Genomic DNA, 9807 nt, shown 5'->3' with positions numbered 1-9807 from the left:
TGTGACGACTGAGGTCAGGACACATTCACACAGCTACACAGGACATCAGGTGAGAGGGGCCGCTGCATAAATTGTAAGCATGTGCATTCAACGGAATTCGTCTTTGTACGTGTTGCATGTAAGCTGTGTGTTGCAGAGGAGCCGCTCAGTGCGAAAACAAGAATAGATTATTTGAAAGGTCGTAGCCCTGATTCTTTTATCATGGAACACAGATGTACCCCATGTAAGTGTTTGGAGGAGGCTGGCTAGGTAGTGGAACGGTGTTTATGGGGTGATAACTCGAGGCCTGTTAGAAAAACACCCCCTTAACGATTCAGAACACGATTGGCTAAACAAACTTTCTTTATGAATTTGAGCTATCATTAAGGTAATCGGGTCAAGTATCAACAATATGAAAAGATGCTGTTGTTAATGACTAAAGATTGAAAGATTATTTATTTTCACCGCAAGTTACAGTGGTGAAATTTCTTTTTGGCCACTCTGGCTAAGAGTACACATAAGAAAGACAAGCAAACAAACAAACAAACAAACAGGCAATGAACAAGGGTTACAGAGTTTTTTTTTTCATTATGGCATTCAAAAGATTAACGAATTAAAAAGATGAAGATTCAGAAGTTTGTAAGAACTAGTCCTTCATGAGGTACAGAAAACAGATAATGAGGTAGGGAGGTCCTTATTGTGCAATAATGATTTGAGGTTTCATTTCCAGAAATTTACATTTAGATATTCGGAGATAATAGTGTGCAAGTAGGCAATAATTTAAGTTAACTTAATAACTGACCTGTTAATAAATGTAACTGTTCAGTAAAAAAATAAAATGGGGATCATTTGAATCCCTTAATGTTTCCGTAAACCTCTTAAAAGTCTTCCTTTCATTTATCTTTACGTACTTTTTTACAGTTAAAAAAGGAGTTGCACATGTTTATTATGGAAGTGCAGCCCAAAGAGTGTCCGGTCATAAATAGTCCAGTGAATTCCTAATAAAAAGTTGCTAAGGCTGAATTTATACATCCTCGTCAAACCTACGGTCCCCTCCACAGCAAAGCCTAGCAGATTAAGTTTCACCTTGTCTACCTGCCCTCTAGGGACCTCTAGGACTCTACATGCTTGTGTGTGTGTGTGTGTGTGGAGCCCAAATTTTTCTGACGGCTCCAGTTGTGCGCGATGACAGGGTCAGTGATATCCACACTCAAAGGCTGACGCCAAAACACACGGCTGTTAAAGAAAAACTGTGAATCATACCACCTGCAGACAAAGAAACAACGATGACGCTAATTTTCAAGAAATGACGTCCAGAGGACTGGTGTTAATAAAGTGTTAATAACCCTCTCCTGTTAAACATCAGCAACAAAGAACGAACTGACAGTGGACTTCAGCAGATAACAATAGAAGAATTATATCTGATAAGAGGGCTCTGAGGTAGAAAGAGTGGATATCTTTAAGAACTGCATCTGGGCGTGACCATCTGACAGGATCTGACAGGACATGGCACATCAGTACTGTATTGAAGGAGTCAGAAAGCACCTGTACCTCCTTAGACTCAAAACTCCAAGCTTACTCCTAAGGTGCAGAGACATTTTTACCATCCACAGCATCATGTGAGGGAGCATTGCAACCGGAATAGGGAATTGTAATATTTGCATATACTGACGTGGTGTGTTTGTGTACATGTATGTTCATACGTGTAGGTATATTAGTATGCAAACACACACACACACACACACACACACACACACACACACACACACACACACAAACACATACACACACACACACACACATGTCCATTCTTGTTTAATGTACATAGTGAGGACTGTGCCTTGACTTCCATAGACTTCCATTCATCTTAAAGTATTTCTATGGCCTAACCCTGACCCTAGCCCTAATCTTTATGGATTTATACCAAACATTAATTAACACTTTAGTCCTAAACCTAACCCAGAAAAAAGTGAGGACCTTTTTTTCCGGTTCTCACATTACATCAAAATCCGCATTTTACTAGTAAAATTTTACTAGTAAAATTTATAGATAGATAGATATGTTAAAACTAAACACCAATGTTTATCAATTCTTTTCCTTAACAAATCAACAATGATCCAAGTATCTAAAGATGACACCGTTATTGTGTACAGTGAACCATCCAGCTTGAGGCATACCTCAAAATATTTCCATTATGGAAGAGTGGGCTTTGCAGAACTGACCCATGCGTTTGACAAACAGGAAGGGAGAAAAGAAAGGGAGAGGCCAACACTAATTACTGAACAAGCACAGACAGTGCAACTTTGCTGAAAGTGTATTTGTATCCTGTATAAAGCCTACTGCAGGTACAATTCATTGATCAAGCCATAATAAAGCGGACTTTCAACTTGTTTTGGATGTCATTATGATTAACATCCGTGTCTGGGATAAAAACCGCGGTGAATCTATTGTCTTAAAAAAGACCTCGGAAAATTTCCTTTTCTTTTATGATTGCTGCAGCTGAATTACTGATATTACACAGCCTGCACCTGCATTAAGATAGTTCCTTCAGTAAATCCACCCTTTGATTAATGGTGACAGAACCCGGCTTCATTAGCACATGTCCTGGAACTGTCCAAGCACTGAATTATGGGAGTAAAATATTTCAAGCTGTTTTCTTCTTACCAAAGAAAGTCAAACCACACTTGTCTATAGGGGACCTTGTTAACATGAAAATACTGTTAGTTGGACAACAACTGAAAAAAAAAAAAATATATATATATATATATATATACATATATATATATATATATATATATATATATATATATATATATATATATATATATATATATATATATATATATATAGATAGATAGATAGATAGATAGATAGATAGATAGATAGATAGATAGATAGATATGGATATGGATATATTTAGGCTTATATGGTATTTGTGGTACAAATTGTACTGAATTGCATACAGTTGAAAGATTTACATTTACAGTCAGAGGACAGATTAATATATTTCACATATGACTGGGCCTCAACAACCCCAATCAGATAGTTGTAGTTTGTGGCACCCTGAGCAGAAGTATTTGAAATGAGTCCTGCTTAGAATATAACTCTTTGTACTTGTTGATGCTGTAAAAAATGCTAATTGTGTTAACCATCCCTCAACATATCTTTTTAAGTGTAGGCAAAGGGAACATCACTAATAAAATAATGCAAGTGCTTCACTCAATCTCATTTATGTCTAATTACTTAAAAGAGCATTAAGTGGAATTTCACCACTAGGTGGGCTGTTGAGCACTGCCTGTAGACCAAAACAAGATGTGTGGCAAGCAACACCTCTCTCTACTTCAGTACCCCCACCCCCACCACCAACACACACACACCTGTCACATTTGCAAGGATAAATACACAGCAAAACAGCATCACCTTTTGGAGGAACATTTCTAGTGGAGAAGTAAGTAACTTGTGCACCTGCTCCCAGTCTATGTATGTGACTGCTTATGGCTTTGGCTGACTATAGCTAATGCCACACTTGAAATGTGGTTTCCTAGTCCAGTTTGATGTCTGGTGAACACCCTGAAAAATCCACAGTCATCTTCTTTGTGTTGTTTACTTTAAAGATGAGGTGATTGCTTCCACATTGAGTCATCAACTGTGTCATAAGAGTTTTTCTGTAGATGACAAACTGACCACTCGGCCCGTAACACAAGCTCCAGTTCTGTCGAGTGGTCAAGCAGGCTTCACATGCTTGTGAAGAAATCCACCAGCACAAGTTGAATCATGTTAAATATACTCGAAAAATCCGTTACTTTATCCTGAGATTGTGTTTTTCCCTCAAAAGCTGCTCCATTTGGAAACCAGGGCTTGCTTTTCCGCACTTACAGGTACTATACAGCCTTACAAGCAGTACCTTCGCATAATGGCTCAACAAGTTTAACGGTGACAATCAAAACTGCTTTCTCACATGCAAAATATTGACCATCTACCTAATTGTCAGTGCTCTGGTGGTCGCTTATTGTTCCAGAATATAGAAATTCAGTCCATTTTCCATTTACCTTTACTCCCCTCATTGAGGAACGCTGGTTTGAGGAGTAAAGGTAGCCATTTTTGTGAAGAGAAACAACTGTGATTATCAAAATACTATATTAAGATAAATACTCACAAAACCTGGATCCTTCAGGGTGATGTCGGAAACAATAAAGCTGTAAACTTAGATTACTCTTCGGGGAAACACTCTTTGCATATTGTGGTAAGGTGAAGTTTGCTCATTTTTACACCACATTACGAGCTCATATCTGAATAGGCTGGAGTCTTTGTATGTTCTAGTGAGATATTTAAACTCCGGCAGTCAACTTTATTTATTCTGACCTGATTGTTTGGGTTTGCATTTTCTGCTCCTCCTGGACTGAAGGAAATTGCTCCCTTGTCTCCAATTTCTGAAACAGTTTGAAAAAAAGTTTTTTTCTTTTCTTTTAAACTACAACAAACTTTAGCATTTCTCTATCTTTCTCTTTGTTTGATAAAGATTGATGGTCCTGTTGCCCTGTCAGGAACGGGTAACTGAGACGGGACTTTGATGGAAAAAGGGAGAGAGAAAACAGAATTTTAATTATTGAATAGAATGTGGAGTGATGTGCTTATCAGTCAGGCAAAGATTTCTGGGTGTGTTGTTTTTATGTCAAAGCATGGGAGTCTAGGTGGAAGATTGCCAAGATGAAAGTTAATTTAGTGGACAGGGAAATTACCTTTGAAAAGTATCTTAGTTTTTGGAAATCGCCTTCAGATCAGCAAATGTAAAAAATGTGGAATAACAGGTGGTTATGAGGACCTTTGTAATAATCTAATCAGTTTCTTGTTTCCTATTACTGACCTTTCTGGCTATGCATGTATCCCATGTTCTTGGCTTTACTATGCTTAGGCATATAGCTAGTGCCAGGAAAGTATTCGCACCCCTAGACATTCTTTTATACTCCCCATTCTTCTTTGTTTTAAGTTCCTTCAGATTTGACAGAGATAATCTGTGTACAGTGATTTTCAACAGCTTCCTTGGATCCTCAATTAGATTTATGCCTGGACTTTGACTAGGCCCCTCTAGTCCATAAATGTGTTTTGATCTAAACCATGGGTTGGACAAATTCTTTGATTCAGGGACCACAGTGACTTTAAATATTCAACAGATGGGCCAGGCTAGCATGAAATCGATGGATATGTTTTGTTCACCCGAAATCTTTCCAATCGATTTTGGTTCACACACAAGGATTTCCTTTATTAGTCCGCACAATTGGGAAATTAACATGTATTATATGTGAAAAGTAATTATAATGTCAAATTCCCTTTTAGTGGGAACAGTGTTGTTGATCAACCTTTGTTGCCAGTGCATCAAAGTCTGCTGACAGTTGGTTGGGTCTGCTTACGTACACAGGCAGAGCCGAATAACATCAGTATCCTCTTTGCCATCTTCTGTATGTTTGGAATTTGGCTTCGTTCCATGAACCATAAAACACATCCAGATTAAGGGCACTCATCTTTTCTGTTAAGAAGAGGTCATGCTGAAGATCTATCAATTAATCCAACTGCAACTCCTGCGTGGCTGTTTGTGTATTTTGTGAGGAGGGACATGACACCAGCTGAAGTTATGTCTCATTTTTAGAAAACTCAAAGAATCAATGGCAGAGTTCTCTGTGCAGATTATCCATATTTCATGTCTTTTTTTCACATGTTGAGATGCTTCTTTGATTATTGTAAGTCTGTGGAAATTATTTAGGTGACATTTGTTCTGAAAATAAAGTCAGCTTGGCTTCAAAGGCTGTCATGTTCGTACTGGAAGACTTTAAATTTTCAGCTTTTAAATTCTAATTAGACAGAAGTTGTCATTTTGTTCCAGAGTCTTTAAAAAACAAACGTCTTTATCAATCACTTAACCTGGATGGCATTAAATTGGCCTCTGGTAATGTTATTTTTGTCAAAGACAAGAAATATTCACCAAGCAAGTCATTGTGATTTGCATTCGTTTCTTTGAGAGACATCATAAACGGACAATGCTGAGGGCCCCTTGCTCTTATAAAGTTAAATGTGTTTTACTACTGGCTTTAAAACATGGTTGAGCTGCAATACACATTTACATAGCACTTCCTGGTGCATTATACAGTGTTAGAAAATGACCTCATGCTCAGGCTTCTCCTCCTTGTCCCTATCATGGACTCTTTTCAGCAGCTCAACATTCTTTCCAGTCAGGTTTTGTGATCCATCCATTGTGAGGTTGGCAAGTATTCTCCAAAGTAGCTTGAGCCTCTTAATGACTCCCGACACCTTGTCAAGTCGTCTCTCCTTGTTTCCCCCTTTAGTAAATCCATGGGCAAAAACTCTTCAGTTGTCTCAAAACTGCTTTTAATCCCTATGAGGAAAATGAAAAGCTGAACGATGTTCTTTATGTCATCACTTTCGTCCAGTGCCAACCGTCTTGATCAATAAGCTCAACACCATGAGTCAATGTCTTGCATGATTAACAGAATTTTTTTCAAATTTCCTCTTGCTCTCGGGAGACAATGTCATACTCCGTGGTCTAGGTGCGGGCCTGTTTTCCTTGCTCTCTCTTCTCTGCAGGGTTGGACGGGCAGGTGTGATTCATCAGAGCTAATTGCCACCCTTTATAAGGAGCTGAAACCAGGAGGAGGGCGTCAGTTCGTTTGCGCTCTTGCGTGGTACAGACCAACCCTATGATCTCTTGTTATTTCCTGAAGTCCGTAACTGACCTTGTTCTTGTTGCCTCCTTGCTCCAGAAACCCATTCATCTGACCTCAGCCTGGATACCTTGTCACATTATCTGAAGCCAACCTCGATCAGTCCTCAAGAACCGAGCTGAACCTACAGAACCCTGTTTGCCCTCCTGCCTGCGCTCACCTACCTGTCCACCCTCCAGCGAGACACAGCACCGAGAAGGAACCAGGACTTGCACTGACAACCCGGACGTATGCTCAGTACCTCTCCTCTGCACCAAACCCAAGCTGCCGCCTAAGTGAGTTCCCGACCAAGTCTCATCTTCACAATAACCAAGCTCAAGTTGTTCACCACCCTCTCCATCTTTCTGGCAGAACCCGTGAGACCTTCAAACCACAGAAAGAACCATCAATTTCCAACCATACAATAAACCTTTTAAAATCAACCTTTTTTCGTCAGTCACTGCGTTCTTCAGAGTCACATTTACATAAACATGACAGACAAGATGTCTTGTGCATACTTTCAAAAACTACCCATCACAGAAAGGTTTACTGGTCATTGCTAATTTGAAAGCCAGTAAATACCTTGCCTTGGTGCTCGACTCTTGGATGGTAGCTTATTGGAGAAAAGTATTTTGCTGAGTCTGGAAATTGGCTGCCGACTTCTGAGCAGCATGTGTCTGTTCTTGGGTTGACCAGTTGCTAGCATAATTGGTATGCTTAGTGGAAAGGTGATGGAAAGGACTTTCTTTGAAAACCACAACAGTTTCTTGGCAAATAAGACACATAGGCATTGACTGTACTTTAGTGACTTTTCTTTTCTATGGTACACTAATTGTTGAAATTTGGAGTCTGCACGGACATTTGGCTAACTAATATAAACTTTCATCCTTGCCACCAGGTGGCGGTTTGTAGCACAAGAGAAGAACAGAGGAGCACAATATATTAAGTACTGTGCAATCTAGTTAAGTCTGATGTCCTGGGTGAACTTCCGATTTCACGTCAGCTGTACATGACGCAGTAGTTTTGCTTACGGTTAATTCTCAAACTTGTATTTATGCTTTACAATGTCAAACGTTAACGTTGTATGTGCTGTAGTTAGCATGTGCGACAGATTAGTTTGATGCTAACGCTGCGAGTCAGAAAAATCGCACCATTTTAATAATTTCCTGGAGAATAACTTATCAACTGCAGCCATCTCCTCTTAACCTTTTCATTGCATTGGAAATAATAAAATGTCAGCTGGAATTGTTTTTGGCCCCCAATCTGTTAAGACAGCACGGAACACAGCACAGCGGCATACTGAGTAAATGATGGATTCGGCCGGCTTGGACCTGGAAGCAGTGGTAGATACGTCCCATTTAACAGCCACGTAAAGCACAGCAGGATTTCAGCGCCAAGTGAACAAAAGTAGGAGTGGCCTGCAGAAGAGATTGCAGTGAGGTGATGTCTGCTGTGTTCCTTGGTGTTCATGATATTGTTAGGTCATTAATGATCTCTAGTAATGCTATGAGGCCTTCACAAAGAAGCTACATTTATATTCAGAGTAAAATACACATGTTAAGAATGGTTCTAAAAGTAGAATGGGAGGCAGATACTTTATCTGTCAGGCTCCTCTCCTGTGGAACCAACTCCCAGTTTTGGTCCGTGGGGCAGACACTCTGTCTACTTTTAAAACTAATCTTAAAACTTTCCTTTTTGACAAAGCTTATAGTTAGAGTGCCTCATGTTACCCTAAGCTACCGCTATTGTTATGCTGCTATAGGCTTAGGCTACCGGAGGACATCAGGGTCTATTTTTCTCACTCTACTGATTTCTACTGTTCTCTAGTTTTGCATTGCATTGAAATGACTGTTGTCATTTCAGCTTTTAACTTTTTGTTCTCTCTCTTTTTCCTTCATAGTAGGTACACCTGGTCTGGCATTCTGTTAACTGTGGCATCATCCAGGGAAGACAGATAATCTGCTATTACCATCTAATGTAGAACAGATTACTGGATCAATGTGTGCTTCTGTGCTTTTTTGTCTGTCTTGTTGTGTCTCTGCTCTGTCTTCTGTAACCCCCAGTCGGTCGAGGCAGATGACCGTTCATACTGAGCCTGGTTCTGCTGGAGGTTTTTCCTTCCTGTTAATGGGTGGTTTTTCTTTCCACTGTCGCTTCATGCTTGCTCAGTATGAGGGATTGCTGCAAAGCCATCAACAATGCAGACGACTCTCCCTGTAGCGCTACGCTTCTCCAGGAGTGAATGCTGCTTGTCGGGACTTTGATGCAATCAACTGGTTCCCTTATATAGGAAATTTTTGACCAATCAGTATAATCTGACCCAATCTGTATAATATGATTGAATTTGACTTTGTAAATTGCCTTGAGATGACATGCTTCATGAATTGGTGCTGTATAAATAAAATTGAATTGAATTGAATTGAATATGCAAACAGGCAAGCTAGGTGAATTGAAGAATTTAATGATAAACAAAAACTTGCTGATGACAGCAGAGAAGCAAAAACCAGCATGAATACAACTTGGCTTGGACAAAACAGACTTGGTAAAGCGGACAGTATAATGCAGCAAGGAGAAAATTAAACATGGGAGTTAAATAGCAGGGGAAGCAGGTGGCAAGTATGACTGTGATGACAAGGCAACAGGTGAACTGAAAAAGCTTAAATGGTTGGGAATATGGCAGAAGGTGACAAACTGAAACAAACATGAATGGAGTTGAGTAGATATACAAGGACATAACATGAGTAAAAACACAAGACTCCAAGTAAAAATGAATGCCAGAATCAACTTGAAGGGGAAAAGTAAGACAATGTAGAAACTAGGAAAAATATCTCACAAATCTAAAACATGAAGAAGTGAACCTTATGGCAAAACCCAAACGGCAAAACCAATAACTGAATTTGGCAAGGCTCATAGAACATAAACAACATCAAAAATATGATTCTACATCAAAACCATAAACCTCCAAATCATTACAACACACAGGTGGACTGTTTACTAATTAGCAACTTTGTAGGGCAATTGGTTGAATTGAGCTATATTTAGGGGTACACAAGTAAAGGGGTTGAAACCCAAACTTTTTGTGCTTCTCATTAGCAAAAACGTCAGAAATTCATTT

At 39.4% G+C, this 9807-nt stretch overlaps 1 protein-coding gene across 1 annotated transcript in view; it reads left to right on the top strand.

The window, feature by feature from the left end:
- Positions 1–9807, top strand: part of col8a2 (collagen, type VIII, alpha 2) — an 82809-nt gene continuing 73002 nt past the window's right edge. Inside the window, exon 1 of the mRNA XM_036144982.1 lies at positions 1–49. The gene's annotated coding sequence lies outside the window, so the exon portion shown is untranslated. The remainder of the gene's footprint in view (positions 50–9807) is intronic.

This window comes from Fundulus heteroclitus, chromosome 13 (assembly GCF_011125445.2).
Source record: "Fundulus heteroclitus isolate FHET01 chromosome 13, MU-UCD_Fhet_4.1, whole genome shotgun sequence".
NCBI classification, from domain to species: domain Eukaryota; kingdom Metazoa; phylum Chordata; class Actinopteri; order Cyprinodontiformes; family Fundulidae; genus Fundulus; species Fundulus heteroclitus.
Note: the sequence above shows the minus strand (reverse complement) of the source record. Positions and strands in the feature narration are given on the sequence as shown.